The following is an 18,363-nucleotide window of genomic DNA, read 5'->3' on the forward strand; positions in this document are numbered from 1 at the left end:
AACAAAAGAAAATTTCACGCGATATTAATATCAAATGATATGTCATTGTCAGATGATACCTTGTTGGATTGGATGGCGCATTATCTCGAAAACTTGTGCGCAAACTGCCGTTGATCTTCGTCGCCCGAGGTTTCTGTATCGACGCCACTGTTATTCCGCACAAAGGAACACCGTATAGTTCGAAGATTGATACAAACCAAGACAAAACGCTATAATTCAGTAGACATATCGAACGTAATACACCCGGCGGCGAAGATTCGCGATTAGCGAACGGTTTGATATGTGCGCGTCTCGTTGCACAGTTTCTCCGACCAAGTTTTCCGAACTTTCTCGGCAAGCGTCTCTGCAATATTAAACGACCACTTCCGCGATATGTAAATTTAACGGTGAATCAAATCGCACAGATTTCCATTTGTTATCCCTAGCGACTCGCGTTCTCGTTTTGTTATCTCGGTTCATTTTCAAATCGCTTCTTCGGAACAAGAAAAATCAGTGTTTTTGGATCAAAAAAAAAAAAAAAAAAAAAAAAAGAGCGAGAGAAATAAACGAATTATTTTGTAACACAATTTATTTAACACATCTCTGCGACAATAAATTCTTATCGATGTGAAAACACAAAAGTGGCTCGCGCATTTATTTGAATGAAATCATCCAAGTGGCCGGTGATTCTGCCAATTACAGCGGATTCCTCTCTCTCTCTCTCTCTCTCTCTTTCTCTCTCTTCGCCTCGTGACAAATTCGATATATGTAAATGGCTATGCATTCATCGAAAAAAACGCCGCGCTTCGATTTTGTACTTGTAAACGTCTCTACCTTAATGGTTTTCCAGGGTCGCCACCTGCCTGGTTGGTAGTTTTTAAATTGATCGCACAGGTTCTGTGCATGATATCCATTTCAAAGTGCGCGCCGCAACCGAATTGATTAGATCTTCTATCCGTGATTATCGATTACGACAGTAGTGGCTTGTCGATTGGTGCTGGATATAACGCGAATGCGACGCACGAAGGACGCGGTGAAATATCGTTATCGTTATTATCAACTCTCTCTCTCTCTTTCTCTCTCTGTGTATAGAAGCTTCCTTGCTTTCTCTCGTGAAATTCTATCTTTTCCGCGTATTATGTATGTATATATGTACATATAATATAAGCCGGCTCGTTCGCAAGCTCTTCCGTTATTACCCCGTGGAAGATAGTTACACACTACGTCTACCTATTCGCTCCCCTTCTAAATGTTCTAATTAAACGATTTTATCGTAAAAACGGATACGCGCATCGTTTCATCGTTATTTTTCGACAAAACTTTTTTGGGAACGAGATCTGGTTTACGAGGCGCGAAACGGGCGTTTCGGGGGTAGAACGTTTACCACTCTCTATGTCGATTTTCCGGGGAACAGACTGCCAAGAATGTGTCTTATTGGGATTCGATAGCGTTGGTTCCTTATGATATATCTGATAGAATTACGGAGATTGCTTGGAAGGAGACAAATCCATAACATATCCGCGAGACTATTGTCGAAAGAGTATTCCCGACAATTTTACTCAATAGTAAAAGAGCTATTTCTCTAAATTTCTTTGAATCTATTATTCTTCGAATCGACGAATTTATATACACATATATACAAAGTGACGAAAAAGTACCGGAACGCTTAAATAACTAGAGGAAGATATAAGTTTTATAAAAAAATATTTCAGACAAAAGTTATTGGGCTTAAAAAGATCTATTTGTTGATCTCATGAGTTTGACTTTGAGTCGCATCAATTTTTTTTAAATGGAACACCTTATTTTTTTATTACAGATTCTTATAGCTTAAATCAACAGCTTTCCAAAACACTGATAATGAAGTTTATTTTTATTAAGTACTTTTTGAGTTATGAAGTTTGAATATTAGAGTAACGCCGGTACTTTTTCCACAAAGGTGATTTTGATCTCGAAACAAATTTTGTGGTGCAGAGAATTGACAAAGAACGTAATTTAACATAGTTTTTTTTTTGGATAAATCTACATCCGAAATGAATGATAACGCCAATAGATAGATAATGCTAATATTGGTAATACTCTAATAATTCAAACTTTCATAAGATGAAAAGTACTTAATGAAAATAAACTTTATTATAGTGTTTTGAAAAGCCGTGTTGATTTAAGCTATAAGACTCTGTAACAAAAAATAAGGTGTCTTGCTTAAACAAATTGATGTGACCTTAACCTTGACCTTTTTAATACCACCCAAAGTCAAACTGATAAGATCAGTAAATAGATTTTTTTAAGATCTGTAACTTTTGTCTGAAACATTTTTTTATAAAACATTTTCCGAGTTATTTAAGTGTTTCGATACTTTTTCGTCACCTTGTATATATATTGTATATATATATTTTTTTGAATCAATTAATATATATTTTTTTAAATATAAATATAATGTTTTTTTTTAAGAATTTACAAGAGAGACAAAAATATGTTTTTTGTGCGAAAAATAATCGAATGGTTGACTGTAATAATAAAAATTATATATACTATATATATAGTTTTGTGTATGAAAACTGTTCATTTTTCTTCGTTTCCAATTTGCGAAAAGTTATCCGCGCAGGATTTATTGCAATGAGATTAGAAGAAGAGCATAAAACAACATTACGTGCGAACGATACAGATATAGGAGATATATAATTACTTGCCGGTGACACGTGCGGCTTTTCAAAAATATTCCGAGTATTCCAAAATCTCTCGGAATTTCGCCGATAATTTTTACGACTGGAACTGGCGGGCCGAGCTAAATGGATTACGGCGAGAGTTTTTACGGATTCGCCGTGCGCACCAGCAATAGGCAGATAATACAAATTGGCCGGTGCTATTAATCGTGACATACAGCAGTGGAGCACTCGCTGTAAACATTTAACCTAACAACATTGTCATACAAAACAAAAGCATTAACATTTATACACGTCAAAGTTAAACTTGCCTCTCTGAATATCTTACTTTACATCACACACACACACACACACACACATGTGTAATATGTTACACAAACGTAGTAAAAAAAACTTAAACAGAGGATTTCTATTTTCCCCGCGCAAAATTATATTACTCTGTACGCTCCGTTATTCACTCGAACGTTTTTTTTTACATTTTATTAAAAAATAAAATATAAATGACGTTTCAATGAAATAAACTTCGCATGTTTTTCGGTTAATAATTTACCTAATTTAGTAATACAATTTTTTATTATTTGTTTTAAGGATCACATGGATCTCCCCTTGTTTCGCAAAGATTTCTTTTGTATTTTGTTTAAAAGAAAAGTTTGCCATCTCTCTTCAACGGATCATACCGCACGGACATGTTTCGCGGAAAGTCTGTTGCCGACAAGACGACTGACGTCGGAATTAAACTTTGGCTCGAGGCAGATTGCGATATCTTGTGGAATTGCAACTGTAACAACCACGATTTGATATTTGCTATTGACAGTTTGAGTTTCAACTGAAATCTAAATAACTCTAATAATCTCTTTGCGACATTAATATAACCGCAAAGCGGATTATTACAAACTCCGCGTTTCAAAGTCACATATATTCGTTATTTTGTTGCTTTATGTGATTTACCTTTATGTGTATTACCGATTTACCAAATAACAAACTTGAGAAATATCAAGGAAATTCTGTTACATAAATAAACATTTGTTAATAGTCGGGTTATCAACTTTTCCTATCCCGTGAACGCGCTTATGTGCCGCGCGAATGTTTATCCTAATCCATAATTACGGAAATTCGACAGATGTACGGGAAAGAGCAAATTGCGCCCGATCGTTGCACTTTGATGTTATACGCGTACGCTGAAGGGGAGGAACTGGCATAACGTAGAAAATTATGCGGTTTGCGGACATTCATGCGATATAACTGGATCACCGGGCGCGCAAACGCCGGAACTTGGCGTTTTGTGATAAACGTGAGCGCAAAATGACCACGGAGCCGCAATTCTGTTTTCCCGGTAAAATAAAAATAAATCCAAATTTGCGGAACTTTCATCCCGTCTTGTTAGATTTCTTTTTTTTTTTTTTTTGTACAATTTGAAGTTGGAAATTATTTAAATACGGACATAATTAATTAGCATTTATACGAGCAAATGGAATTGCGAATAATGATATTTAATGATGTTTAATGACAAGAAAAAGAGAAAGTGTGTGTGTGTGTGCGCGCGCATATGATATAACATTTGAACACATATAGAAAATGGGAAAACAATCGCGATGCAAACATTCGCATTCGCGTATACTGTATTAATGAATGACATTTCATTGTTTGCGAATATTTCGACAACAGTCTGAATACAAAATCTGGAATAATGTGTTTTTCAAAAATTACAATATAAAAATGCCCATTTCCCGCAGACAAAAAGTTTTTTTTTTTTTTTTTTTTACTATCGAGGAACGATGATCACAAACACGGGGGGGGGGGGATTCGCAACAAAACCCTGCACTTTACGTTTTATTTTATCCCCGTTACTGTTTTCGTTTATTTGCAATCGAAACCTTGCTCGACCTGTCGTCCAGTGAATACGAATACACAATCGCGCGTGTTGCGAGCGCTGCAGTTTTATTTCCAATTTCCGCGTGTACACAAATGGGATATCCGGTGTAAATCCACTTCCGCGATAAGTTTTGCATAGTTTTGCAAGATAATATCCGTGCATCTCGTATTCATCGTATTCGCGGTAGCACTTTTCCCACGAGATAGAAAAAAAATTGCGGTGCGCGCGCGCGCGCTATATGCGGGCTCGGGCAATAACGTTCAATAACATTTCCAGTCTGTGTTCACGATGACGCGCGCGGTTGTAAAATTTCGGCTCGATTAATTGATGATTTCAACTCAATATCTTTCGAACAAACAAATTTTCAATTAAATTTGACAAAAGACTGTTTACATTTTGACTGTCAACAACAAGTAGAAAATTAACACACACACACACACACACACACACACACATACGCTTTCTCTCTCTCTCTCTCTCTATCTCTCTTTCTCCATTGTACTCTGTTGTATCCAACTAACGATTTCTTCTTCGTGTTTTTTGCTTCGCGTTTTAGTATGCGCGACTGTTATCATCACGAGAGAAATTGTGCACCTCTCTAGACTTTACGCCGAGAGGAAGAGAGCTGTGAGATTTTTTATTTCCAATAGAATGTCGAAATTGCGACAGTTTATAGATTTATTTCGTTAAATTACCCCGTTCTTCTTTTTGTTTTTATTTTTTCCGTCTTTATTTAATTAGTTCGCACACGACAAGTGCAAAACGACAAGACATTTGCATGTTGTATATTGTTTAGATAAAAATTGCGATCTTTTTTTTAAATCAATCATCAGTTTCTGTATTTCTCTTGTTCTTCGTTAGCTTTGAGATTCAATTTTTGATCCAATTAATAACCCAAAGCCGCAACGCCCATTTTGAAGCATACATTAATTTTCCATTCGTGCGCCATACATTATTCATTTCTACGAATTTGTATTCTACAATTATTTGCGCGATCACTGTGCATTATGCGCCATTGATTATGCTAGATATTGTACTTATTGCAATACAATTTCATCGATAAACGGATTGTTATAAATGATATTTCCGGTATCAAGCGCGACTCGCGAAATCGGCGACGATCGTGCGGATTTTGCTGGTTTTTTAAGCGTGTGCGTATCGGAAAAATTATTGCGCGCGTTCGCGATGACGGGTGTCAACAATTTCGGTTTTCGTGAAAAACTGATTCGTTTTTTATGAGAATTGAAATTTCGGTCGATTATCCGGAGACGATGCAGAAATTTGCAGCGCGTCTATTACACACGTGGTTTATACATGACAAGCGAATACTATAAACGCGCGGTAGATAAAAGGCGCGTAATATTTTATTATCGCGTCTAAAAATGATACTTTTTTTTTTGTTTTTAACGCGAAATATTTGAACTTTTTTGCAAACCCCCGGCTTTTTGTGTTTACTTGTTAGATTTGTTTTCGCGCTGCTGGCTTTTTGTTACTGCGCTCGCATTGACAAAAACCAAAATAAATCCCAGAAGGAAATTAAAAAAATAGGACAAAACGGGATAGTTAAGGTTTAATGATGAATAAAACACGAATTTTCATTTGCTTCTTAAATTATTTTTTGGTAATCAGTTTTTCGATTAAAAATAAACCATATTATAAATAAACCATCTCTTTAAAATGTTTTATACTACAAAATTAATAATTCAGGAAAGTTTCTTTCTCCCCCCATCTTGCCCCACGGGTGGGGTAAGACGGAGCATTCCCTCGTGGGCGAGATGAGGTATCTATTAACAAATGATACAAAATCCATTATTTAGTGGGTTGACAACGGGGGCACACATGTATTATAACTTTATCATCATCGTCTTCTATATATTCGCGCGCGAGCAATGAGCCCATTTCGATAATATAACCCATCTTATTTTCTAAAACAGCAGTAACCGCGTTGTTTCCTTTTTTCCCGAACCAATTTCTCCAGTCCGTCTCTTTTGTTTGTAGTTTCTTACCATCCTGAAACAATAGTAAACTTAGATTTTTTTTATGCGTTTATGTGGTGCAAGATGGAGTAACGAGCATTTTTATTATCTCCATCTTGTCCCTTCTTGTCTCGCTAAAATCATATCAACAAATTTCTTAAACACTGTTTAAAAAAATATAAAATATTCTTACCTTTTAGCCTGCTGTCTTAGAAGCATACATGCGAACAAAAGAACTTAAATATTTTTTAAATTAATAATAACAAGAAGAAGATTTTCTTCGGGCTCAGGAGTCTTTAGACTAATGAATGAAATAAATTGGGCGATATGAGGAGTCACCTCTGGCTCTCTTTCAAAATTCAAGTATCGACTCACCGATCAGTATCGACTCACAGTTTGTTCAGACAAGACTTGTTTGAGGTACTCGATTTTATGATTGTTTCATTATTTCACATTCTAATGATAATTTTAAATAAGATTCGATTGATAAGGACTTGAAATAAAAGTCGAATCGTTTTGAAACATATAAAGATTTATTATTTATCTGCACAACATCCTGCATAGGCTCTACATAGCACCATAAGTTGATTTGATACTTGAAATAAATTAGGAAATAAATTAGGTTGTAAGAGCCATTTGCAGGATGTTGTGGAGAGAATGTGCTTAAATATATATATATATATGTATACACATATATAATTCGAAATAATTTTTTTCCTCCATATAGGATGCTGGATTTGCATCACATATATATATGCATTTAAATATGCATTAAATATTTTTATACCAATGTCACAGGTGAAAGAACGTTCGAAAATAATAAGAAAGTCGTCAAAAATGACAAATTGCGTGTAACTTTGTCACACAGTCACATATCGCGCTGGCTCGCTTATCACTGTTAGCGACAATGGCGACACATCCAACGTATATGCTCGATTGTGATCGGTGCGTTTCAATCATGTGATACAGAGGCTCTACCTCCGTCTTGCCCCACCTTCCCCTATAGCTTTCACAGTATTACCAAGCGGACTGAAAAAGAAGTCTTTTCTTCGCTACATAAAATTTTCGCAATCGCGTGTTAGTCTCCCGTATCTCGTGGAAAGCTTAAAAAAACATTTCCGAGTTTGCCGGTTTTACGACCTTCTCTCTGTCACGGCGTAAAACCGTTAGAAAGATATCGCGTCGATGGAGAAGAAAAGCATTTTTCGAATTTTCAGGGTTTTCAACAATGAAAATCCGCGAATTTGACAAATCGCGTTGTCCGCTTTATCAGTATATATATATATATTTTTTTTTTTTTTTTTTTAAAGCGTTACACGAGAGGAAATTGCGAAATTCATTTTTCGAGAGCGAAACTAGAATACGTGAATTGAGATGCAATTTCAAATTTACATGTCACGTGTCGTTTTAATCGAGTTGATGCTCGCGCTCTCAGAAATTGAGTCGCACGTTAACTGTCGGGTTGGACGGATGAATAGTCAAAGACAGACAGTGTGTCATTCAAAATTCGCTTAAGAGAAGAACGCGCACTTGGCACTCGTCGGATCAACAAGTACAGGACTATTGCTATTTAGAAGGAGAATTTAGAGCGGAAATCTGTCTCGCACATGCGATGAAAAACAGTAAGATATCAAGTTCGCCTTCTGTGTATTGTGTGTGTGTGTGTCGACGAAAAAGGGAGATTTCCTCTTGCATTAATTTTAACAAGTGATTCCGTAACGTCTCTCTCTCTCTCTCTCTCTCGTATTTCTCTTCTGAGCTAAAAGAATTTGATGGTACATTTACCTTCCTACTGCAATATAAATTCTAGAAAATAATTTATGCTCGCAAGAATTTATTTCAACTGAGAATGTACATACTTAATAATAATAACATCAAGCAAACGAAGAGATGACTATGTAGAACGTGCAAGATCACTGTTGGTCGATGGGAATAAATGATTGAATTTGTTTATTTAACAAAAAAGAAGTTTCAGAAGTTTTTCAGGTATCATTCAGGTTGAATGTGGGTAGGGGTAACTATTGGATTGGCAGTAGTAAAGTTGTCTGGGTCTCTAAATACGTAAGGATATTGTATAATAATTGCGACGAAGATTACCATAACTACTATGTAGCCGTATACGTCTTTTATAGTAAAATATTTATGGAAGAGGATCTTTTGATAATCTCTTGGGACTCCCAAAGGATTAGATGATACCTGAAGTTTCAGAAGTTTTTATTTTTTTCATCATCATGTCGGTCATGATCGGTATTTTTGCTTGATTTCCCGTATTCTATCGTCAGAATCATTTGCAACTGTCAGTGCGCATGCACGTTCGCGAGAAATCAGAAATCGAAATTATTTTGAGAAACCAGCGGTCGTGGCGAGTGATTTGACAATCACTGAGCTGAAAATAGAGCGAACGGAAACGAACGGCGCGGAGTCATCTCGGGTGCAATCGTTACGCGACTCACAGGGGGGATGCGAACCCTCCCCTCACGTCGAGTTCTCTTTCTCGTGCGGACTTTTTCAAGCGAGCCTCTCTATACGAAAAAGTTTTAACATGCTCGACAACAACCTCCGTTCCCGATGGAGAAAGATGGAAAAAAAAAAAAAAAAAAAAACAAAAACAACCGTTCGTACGCATTAATTTCCGCCGAGCTTATTTATGCCTGGGTTCTTCCTGCGTTACAAGAGGAAGGGTATAACGGAAGTCGCGACGACAAGAAATGGCGTTGAACGCGCGGCGACGGGGAAAAAACCGTCCGAGTTATTTCACCCTTCTCTTGTTCGTCCCTCGCGTAGCTCTCGATGCGACGACAACGACGACGACGACGACGGGTCGTAGATAAGAAGAACGGAAAGGAGGAGCGAATAACATTGTCGCGACAAATTATACGACGTTAGCGATAATCGTCGCGAAGTATCCGGTTTCGATTAAAGATACGCTTTTGTTCCCGCTCGCAGAGAGGCAGAGGCGATGGTAATATAACGGGGGTGCAGAGCCGACCTCTTCGATGCGACACAACGGCCGATTAATAAATCCGCTCGAATAATCCGCGCAATTTCGACGCCACAGCGGATTTAATGAGACGGAATTGACGGTGATTCTATTCCGAGATTTTCAACGGATGAAACAAAAAAAAAAAAAAAAAAAAAAAACGCTACTTGTTATTTTTCTTACCGGAGAGATATAATTGTTCGAGATGAAGAGTCCGTGTATTTTTCTTGCCGATAATCCGATTTGTTTGTTGTTGGAACAAATACAACCGGATGTTTTTTAGTTGCGCGCGGCGCGCGAATCTTCTTCTACGGGCGAGCGTATAAATTCAATGTAAATGATGAATTTGGGGGGGGAAAAGTTGATGACGCTCGCGTAATGCGGGCGGAAATGCAAAATAGTAGCAGTAGTAGCGCGCGCCACGTGTGCAACACTTGAAAATTGATCAAACATTGACGCGGGGATTGATCATCAATCCCCGCGGGACGCTCAACGGGGACTCGCTCAACAATAACGCTCGTTGCTCGAAATGCGAGCTGTCACACGCGCTCAAACACGCCTCGAACGAATCTATTTCGAATTGCGTTTTGCGTTCATTTGGGAAATGAGGATAATGCCCTCCCCCCCCCCCCCACACCGGTGGTCGCCGCAATGAGTTGACGCATGTGGCGGCAACGGGTTTAACGTAATAAAAAAGTTGAATCGTGTTTTCGCAAGCCACACTTATTCCAAAAAAAAAAAAAAAAAAAAGATTTATCGATTCTCTACTTCACTACTTATTTGCGTTTCTGTAAAAAAAAACGCTGAAATATAACCGCGAATTTTAATCGCGGCTTTGCCACAAACTCGACACGCGTATATTCTGTATATATATATATGTATGTGTGTGTGTGTGTGTGTGTGTGTAGAAAAAATCTTTCAATAAATTTCTCATTTGTCAATGCGCGCGCACAGTACGGACGAATAGTACGATACGCGAAAAGAAAAAGCAACAATTTGCATAATTAGCCCGCTATGCTAATACGAACTTCATAGAAAATTCGCTATATACCTGACATGCAAATAAATTGCGCTTCTCGTAATTGCGTTCTTCGTCGTCATAAATTTATGCAACGCATAAATGTAATTACCAGCGCAGTATATTTATTATCGGAATATGAATTAATCACGTGATATACGACTGCAAACGAGCTGCAACTATTATGTATGTATGTATGTACAAGCGGGACGATATACACATACAGGTTCGAGTGATTCAACGTGTGTCGACTTTCTGTGAGTTTATATATTTTTCTTTAATATTTTGAGTGCTGCTCGGCGCATTTCGAGTGTGATTCCTGCGAGGTCCAAAAGTCGAGTAAATAAAACCTTGTTTGACTAAATAAAAACCGTCACCGGAGAGAGATATGAGTGTGACGCCAGCCACTCTCAAAGTGTTAAAATGCGAAGAGATGAAAAAAAAAAAAAAAATTAAATAAAAAAACGTAGCGAAGAAACACATTAATCGAAATAAAGTAACAAAAGAGACAAAATTTAAGGAAGTTTGTTGTGCGGGGTAGGTGAAGCGCCGTCGTGTTTACTCTCAGAATTTGATGTCCCGTAACGCGCGCGTTACGGCCGTCAGACTTCGCCGATTCAGTCCCCGCTGACACGTACGCGTCCCGACCAAATAGCCAAAGTTACTTGCGCGAATGTGTACATACGACAATGCGTGAACACACAAGCGAGAAGAGAGAGAGAGAGAGAGAGAGAGAGAGAGAGAGAGAGAGAGAGAGAAAGAGAAACGGTCCTATTATTTATCGGCGAAACTTCCTCCGGAACACGACACCTTTGGGAAAGTCCAAATCGAATCGGCGTGTTTCTCCCCCCCCTTCCCCCCCCCCGGTTTGCTTTGAGTTTCTATTTTCCTTCGGGAGATGAAAGATGTCCGCCGCAATGTTAAATTTTACGCCGATATATACGGCGGCGGTGAGAGCGGCAGCTCCGAAATATATTCTCTTGGTGAATTGTGATATGCGTCTCGTAATAAATGATACGATGATTTGCGTATACGCGAAATATAAAACTATATCAGATAACAATGCTTCGCACGAAAAGCGCACGATTCGAGGAAAATATACATACGTAGAACTCGCGCGAAGAGAAATATCGTCTATAAACTCTGCGTGTGACTATTCTCACGCGATGTAAATATATTCTTTCTTCTCACTTTTTTTTTTTTTTTTTTTTTTTATCATCGCTCGTGCGATATCCCGAAGCGAGTCGCAAAGACACACATCGCGGAGAATCTCTTACAAAAGTATAAAAGGATCAAAACGCATCGCCGACGCGCTGCGGAGAAACGTGAAAGGTGAAGTTTTTTTACGAGCAACGCGACGCGTCGTTTAAAGTCCGCGCGAACCGTCCGATTTATTTCTTTCACGTTCTTCAATGATCACAGAGAGAGAGAGAGAGAGAGAGACAACTCTCCTCTCGTCGCGTCGAACTTCGATCGTCAAGCCACGTCAGCCGTGACGTTGTCTGCTAACTTTGTCGTCGCTGTGTGTATAATATTTCTCTCGCTCCGGTCGTGATCGTAACTACACGGTTACGTAGCCACAAATTGTTGAAACAACGGCCATCGGATACGGGAAGAGATGGTTTCCGATAGCGAAAGCCAGCCGGGAAACGCCGCCGCGACTCATACGACTGGAAAATCACACGAGGCGATTTCACGCCTCGCGGTTGTTTATAGAGAGTGTTAACTTCTCAAACGAATCGTTTTCCTGTCACACCGTGAGTTGATGATTCTCACTCCGCTCCTCCCCCTCCGGTGAGGATCGTTAAAGCGAATTCAGTTAGGCTCTTGCCGGAGTCGTGTGTGTATCCGCGAGTTAGAAGCGCGTTATAAATTATAACAATATTTGGTCGGACGTGTAGTATAGAGAGTATCGTCCGCATCTCGACGCGGTCATTTTTTTTTTTTCTCGGAAAGCTCGGGATATTCGAGGGATGTAAAACCGAGAGAGAAAGAGACGGAAAGAGAGAGAGAGAGAGTGAATAAAACAACTAGCTAGCTCGTATACGAAGTTAGTCTATCGCTATAACTCTCTCTCTCTCTCTCTCTCTCTCTCTCTCTCTCTCTCTCTCTCTCGATACTGTTCCATTAAACCATCATTCCGCTTCTAACTGCATAAAAAGTTCCACTAGCGACTTTTAAACGCGATAAATAAACAGATTTGTAAAATCGTCGTGTGTGTGTGTGTGTGTGATCGCTCTCTAACACTGTTTTCGCGATTACGTTTTCCTTTATTACTTGTTTATCGGCGAAGATCGCAAATTATCTTTTATTGCCGCATCTCCCGCGGAATGTAATAGTGCGAATCGGGTTTTTTTGTTTTTTAGTAACGCAATCGGCTTCTTTTCGCGAACAGCGTGCTATAAGAAGATGAGTTAGCTCTCACGAAGTTGAACTTGCGCGGCTGACTCGAAGCAGGCTTTTACTACTGCCGCAGCCGAAGTTACGTATAAAAGCATCGTACAACCGTTAAACTTATCTTCTTCTTCTTCTTCTTCTTCTCTTCTTCTGTTTACTTGCGTATATCACTGTTTACATCGCAAGCGTAAAAGCTTGTCCGATAAATAAACAAAGTAATAAAGAAAATGTGTAAAAAAAAACACTCTTCGCGATAAAAATGTCAGGACGGATTATTTGTCTCCCATTTTCAATTATAACATTTGATTGATTATTCAAGCAGTTGTCTTTTGTTTTTTTTCTCTCTCTCTCTCTCTCTCTCTCTCTCTATTTTTATTTTATTTCTATTGCTGTAATTTTTCAGTTTTGTTATTATTACTGTCATTTTCTCGTTATTATCATTTGTTATTTGTGTTTTTTTTCTTTTATTATTACTTTTATTATTTCTTTCTTTAATATTTATCTTTATCATTTTTCTTTAATTTTTTTTTTTGATTATTCTTTCTGATTATTCTTTCTGATTGTATCTTTTTTATCTATATTGTTACTTAGCGCTTCAGAGGATATTATTCCAGAGCGCTTTACAAACAACATTCATTCATTTATTCATTCATTCATTCTCTTTCTCTCTCTCTCTTTCTGAATATAACATTTAAAAATATAGAAACAATTTGTTAAACATATTTAAAACTATGTAGAAACATTTAGTTTTGTTAAACATTTTACAGAATACATTAAAAAAAGATCCGGTTTGTATATTGTTATTTGCGAATGCAAACCGATGTATGTAATATTTTCTATCTCTTGCGTTTCTATTGTAGCGATCGAGAGCCACGGACTCTCTCCATCAATTCGCGCAATCCACTTCAATCGTTATTAATTCCCACCGCCATTTGTTTGCTCTCATACGTCGCGGAATTCTGTCAATTGCCTGTGACACGCATTCTCAATCATTTACCCTGTATTTTGCCCGACACTGTGAAATCGATTATGTTCTCCTTCTGTGTATGTATTCGATGTGCATAATTGGCACTCGCTGGTCACTTTCTGCTAAATTAATACTGATATTTGACACGTGTAATCACGGGAGACCTATCACTCTCTCTCTCTCTCTCTCTCTCTCTCTCTCTCTCTCTCTCTCTCTTTCTCTCTCTCTCTTTCCCTCTCGCATTTACAACATCGATTCGGAGTGCGCCACACCGTTAAGATGAGAAGTACGCAACGTGTGTGTTTGCTTCAATAACCGTATTCTCTCAGGATGTTTGTTTATTAAATAAACACACGTATACATAAACACTCGTGTTTGTTAACAAACAACACACAGAATGTTTATAATGTTAGAATAAAAAAAAAAAAATCATCTGCCCTCGCACTCTCTCCACTTTATAAATTATTATCCGATATGTTACCGCAATTTCACTCGCAAAATTACTCGACAAATTAAATTCATTGAATAATTTACCGTAATTCGTGCTACGCAATTCGGCTCAATTTATTAAGTATTTGCTCGAACATCATATATACGTATATATATATATTATATATATATTGTCCGCATATAGCATATCGTTTCCATTCATCTCTGATTAATGCACGATCCGAGGGGACCCAGTTACGCTCTTCGCGGAGATAAATACGCGAAAATATATAGCACACCGCGCGAGTTCGCATGTTCGTCCGGTCGAAAACGGCAAAAACTAACCCGGATTCTCTCCGATCCAAAGCGAACGCGCGCCACGATGCCATACAAGTAACGCAAAATATTCATAACTCCCCTCGAAATCCGGTCGTCGCATAGACAAGAAGAGACGACGCCACAGGCGCAAAATCTACGTCTCCGACCAGAGAAAGACGTTTCTCGTCGCGCCATCATTTATCGTTAACACTTCGTTAACGCGCGGACCAATCCGTTTACGCGCTTTTAAGCCATCAAGCGATGCATTACGAGCGTGCGGGCGCGCGCGTGTTGCGAAGAGAGCGAAAACGCCTGCTGCTTGCACGAGCAAACGGGCGCGGAGCACTCAAGAAAAGCAGATTGGATGTTCGTAGAATTTATGACGCTGACTCGACGCAAACGGCACTACCACCCCGTTTTTCCGGCCGCGGCGATAGCGCGCGAATCCCACGCTCGCCTGTCGCTCGCTCTTTAACCTTTTCACGCCCGCGTAACAATTCTCTCTCGCACGCGGAAGCGGCTGTTTCGCGCACGCGGGATATCCTGACAACGAAACCGACTTTTTTTTTCTTTTTTTTTTTTTTTTTTCCCCCGTTCCGCGTTTTCCATTCGACAATAGCCGCCGTGTTCCATTTAGCACTTATCGTCCTGATTCGCAGCCGCACGCGCGACTGCGCGCCGCTCTCGCGTTCGTTCAAAAGAATTGCGTCTGTAGTTGTAGAGGCGGTTAAAAAAAGAAAGAATCGAACTGACGTGTTAAACTCGAGGTGAAATGTACGAGAGATAAAATGTCCACTTGTTATGTCTCCTCGTCGTTATTTTTTAAACAATCGACGCGTAATTGTTGTGGCTGTCTGTGAAAATATTAACAATAAAAAATATTAACGAATAAAAATATTAACCGAGCGAAGCTAAATCGAGAGATCGAGTATACGCGCGCGTCGATTTTATCGAAATAAAATAAAACGTTCGAGATTAATACACGTGAAGCGTGAAAAAAAAAAAATCTGTAAATGAGAGATTCGCGTGCACATGTCGGTAATTTGCGCGGCGCGAAGGGATAAAAATTTCTGCGGCACGTTCGCGCTCTCTTCGCGCAAAAGCTGCGTACCGGGCTGCATTGAAATGGGTTTGCTGAGTTAGAGGTTCGAGAAGAACAGACTATCGAAAGATGTTCGCTCGAGTCGATAGGTAGTAGTAGTACCACCGCGAAATGCCATTCTTTCCGCGCGCGATATAATACGATACGCTCGCGCTTCCAACCTGGTACTGAAAGTAACCGAGAGAATTCGAGTGTTAAAAATTTCTTACAATTTTCTCTCCTACGTACTTTGCATTTGCATTCAAGTGCCTTTGTTTCATATATTTTATTATGTCATCGTTCCGATATCGTTCGTAAGAAGAGAGAAAATTTTGATCTCTCTCCCCCTATCGTTTCTTTGACTGTCTCTCCGTGCGACGCAAAGAAGCGCGGTCGCATATGCGCGCACCGCAAAAATAGTCGCAGCAAAACGGAGGGGAGAGGAAGATAGGGAGGGAGAGAAAGAGACGATCCAGAGACCCGTTCCAATTCCCGTTCAATTCGTCTCTGCCTCTTTTATCGAGAGACGCTCGATTGAAACTTCTCTCTCTCTCCCCCCGTTCTCCCACACAAGCCGAACATTTTTTCGCGCGTAGCATTCGCACGGGGTCGTAGACGAATGCCGGGAGTGTGTTTTATGAAAGAGGACGCGCGCGCGTTTATTCGCGCTCGTCTGAGAACTTCGCTCGTTTATCTGTTCGTTCGGCCCGTTACTCTCGCGCGCCCGTAAATCTCGCGATTACGAACCGTCGAAATCCCTCCTGCCGCACACCGCCGCCGCCGCCGCGGCGTGTTACTCGACGCAGTCGAGTCCTCCTGGAAAAATCCTGGTCGCGCGCGATGGCTACTGGTCCATCGGCAAAATTGCGGCGTGCTCATTTAATCTGACAATGCGCGCGCTGCCGGTTCGCGGTAAGAGGATGATTCCAAATGTTTACAAAACTCTTTCTCTCTCTCTCTCTCGCTTCAGATTCGCGCTGATTGAAAATATACGGAGAATGCGCATTCGTTTAATTGCGCTGTGAAAATCTCTACCGGAAAATAATGTTCTTAGAGAATAATAGCGGAGTTTAGAAGATATATTTGTTCGCGCGCGCGCGCGCTTTCTAAATTACAAATATAAAATTACAAAAACGTAAACAAATTTATTTAACACGTTTAACACGTTGACTGCCACGCTACTTTGTAAGAAAATCTTCTTCAGGCCACCACGCGCGATGTTATACTATTTCTGATATTTTACAAGAATTGGTTATTGAGGAAGAAAGAAACATTCCATTGAAATAATTTTTTTTTTTTAATAAACGTTTATGACAATTCAATCGTCTCATATTTTGTTGAAATAACTTTCGAAATACCTATCAATCTACCTTGTAAAAAGCATTCAAATAAGCGTCACCCGAGTACGGGGTGACGCGGCCTAATCAGGATTTTTGATGTCACCTGAACACGGGTGACACGGCGGTCAACGTGTTAATCGCCGAACTTATTGTCTGTTTACGTTTTAGTTTACGTCACGCAACCTCCAACTTATTTACCAATATATTGTCAGTCACAAGCGGCTGACGCGGCCTAAACGGAAAGTTCATAGTTGTTAGTCATCGATGACTGACACGACGCTTAACGTGTTAAAAGACAGCATTTTTTGTTCACAAAATGTTATTTACGAAATTTCGGTTTCAATATTTTGAATCGCGAAAAGCGAGGACGCGAGATTGAGAAACGAAAATCGTGTGTTTGCGACAGGCAATCACCGGCACAAACTACATCAAGTCTATTCACTCTTCTCGTTTGTTCTTTGCGGCCGATGGCTTTTTCGGCAGCACGTAGAAAAACGCTTTTCTCTCTCCGCGTACGCGCTCATTTTAATTTAACCGGAATAAGTCAAGAGCAAACGCACACACGCGTGCACGTGAACGTGGAAGTTTCGACCGCGCGTTCGCAGTTGGAAAGCGTCCGCGCAAAGTTGTATGCGTTATCCGCGAGAAAGCACGGAAACGTCAGCGTCGATTCTAAGCGCGCATACGGTTTCCAGGATGCGCGGTTAAACCGCATCCACGGCACGGCGGCTGAATTTTTCTCCCGCTCCGCGGTTTCTTTCCGCTTTCCGGAATTGTAGGAAACAATTGGAGCTCCGCCGCTTTCTTTTATCCTCTTTCTTTTTCCCCCGCGGTAGTTATTATTATTCTTGGGTTATACACCGCCGAGAGATCTCTGCTCTCTTTCTCCTCGGAGACAACAGATTCATCGCGCAACTTATTGTACGAGAACAAAAATAAAATAAAATAAAATAAAATAAAAAAAAAGAAACTACGTGTTTACCGCCTCTCAACTAAAGTCGTATTAACTATTTATCTCACTCTCGTGAGAAATGTGCGTGTAAAAACATTTGAATGTTTAATCATATTGTTGAATACAATTAAAAATTAATTTAATTGCGCTACAAAATATTTCGCAAACTAAAATGCGAAATTAATAAATATTTTGTAAACTAAAATACGAAACTAACTTTTCACGAGCGAGCTATTTTGTTATTTATATATATATATATATATATATATATATATATATATATATATATATATATATACATGTATATATTCGATATATATATATACAGGGTGTTTCAGAACTATGGGATCAAACTTCTAGGGGTTATTCAGTGCAACAGTAGAAAACATTTGA

Source organism: Pseudomyrmex gracilis, unplaced genomic scaffold, assembly GCF_002006095.1.
Source record: "Pseudomyrmex gracilis isolate BER0280 unplaced genomic scaffold, ASM200609v1 scaffold_244, whole genome shotgun sequence".
NCBI lineage: Eukaryota > Metazoa > Arthropoda > Insecta > Hymenoptera > Formicidae > Pseudomyrmex > Pseudomyrmex gracilis.